Here is a 1,457-nt window from a genome sequence, read left to right on the forward strand (position 1 = left end):
GGATTCAAAAAAATATGTAACAATAAATTTTCATTTGAAGCAAGCCTGTATGATAAATAATACATGTTGTGTTGAGAATATATCCATATACTTTCCAAAACATACTCTAGTCCTGATCTTTGATTTTATCTTTGTGCACATCTCTTGTTTCCTATCCCTCCTGCCTCCCCTACTTTACTTCTAGTTACTACCTTGCCCTCCTATTACTTGCCTACCCCCTTCAAGTATCCCTCCCCAATTCCCATAAGTCTAAAGACCCTTCTCTACCCCTCTTTTACCTGTTCCCTCACCCTCCCCTCTAAAGATCCCTCCCTTGTCCTCTCCCCCCTCCCTATGCCCCTACCATTTTATTTCTTCTGAATTTAGAAGACTTTTATCCTCTTCTAAATATGTGTCTTATTCACTCTTTTTTTTCCAAATATAAAAAGATTTTATTCAGTTCTGTTACTTATTCTATTTAGAGGACAAAATATAAAACATACAAGCCACAAAATCCGAGAAATCCTGTAGTTCTTCCATCTACACAACTAATACTAGTGTGTAGATGGAGATGGCCAAGGTGTGCAGCCTCCCAGACAGAAGAGGCCGTCCTTTTCAGCTGAACGTCAGGCTTCAAAAATGGAGCAGCCACCGCAGAGTGCACTCTCACCCAAGTCACTGTAATAAACAACAGCACACAGCGAGCAGACAATGGTGTTGCAGCCATAGCAGATTTTGATGCAGCTCTGACACAGGCAGCGGTCATACTGGCTACAGGCCTCTTTCCCGTGGACAGTCCTTACACAGGAAGAACAGGTTTTGGACATTTCCTCTGATGAATCTGTATCATCTGTGGCCTGTTCACACCTCCGGAGCAGTTTCCATCCTGCCCAATCAGCATCCGTCCTCTCAGAGTACACATTGCCCCTGGGGCTTCATGACTGTGCTTTGCTGACGGTGGAAGGTGGTCATGGCACAGCTGTCACCCCCATGTGGTTCATGTAGGCTTGGCCTCCCCGGAACAAGAGCTGCTTGGTCTTCTCAAAGATTTCCCGCGTATAACGCTCTCTGAAGACTCCTCGGCTCAGCTCTTTCTGACCGACCCTGACCTTGAGTTGCAGCAGGGTCGCATTCCCAAAGGAGCAGCATCGCTTGGGCATTGACCCCACTGCCACCGGCCCCTTAGTGCGGGGTCTGTCTACCCCTTTCCCCGCCCAGGCCGGACCGTTTTATTCACTCTTAAACCCATTCCCAATGAAAACAGGTTACCAGAACTATCAGCCCTCCTCCCCTTCTAATTCTTCTGTTTCGATTCTCCCTCTTGCACCTCATTTATATGAAATAATTAGTCTTTTTGGCTGTTTCTAAATGGTTTTACTTTTAAAATTCACATCATTCTCAGGTTTACCCCCAATCTTTCTTATGAACTACCCAATTATTAAAAAGAATCATAGACATACATTTTGCATTTCACATAT

At 44.7% G+C, this 1,457-nt stretch overlaps 1 pseudogene; it reads right to left on the reverse strand.

The window, feature by feature from the left end:
• Positions 1 to 406: 406 nt before the first annotated feature.
• On the reverse strand, positions 407 to 1,159 carry LOC138145022 (apoptosis regulatory protein Siva pseudogene; annotated as a pseudogene).
• Positions 1,160 to 1,457: the final 298 nt, after the last annotated feature.

The sequence above is a fragment of the Petaurus breviceps genome, unplaced genomic scaffold (assembly GCF_028583685.1).
Source record: "Petaurus breviceps papuanus isolate PSGF00001 unplaced genomic scaffold, PetGlider_PUasm1.0 90723, whole genome shotgun sequence".
Classification (NCBI taxonomy): domain Eukaryota; kingdom Metazoa; phylum Chordata; class Mammalia; order Diprotodontia; family Petauridae; genus Petaurus; species Petaurus breviceps.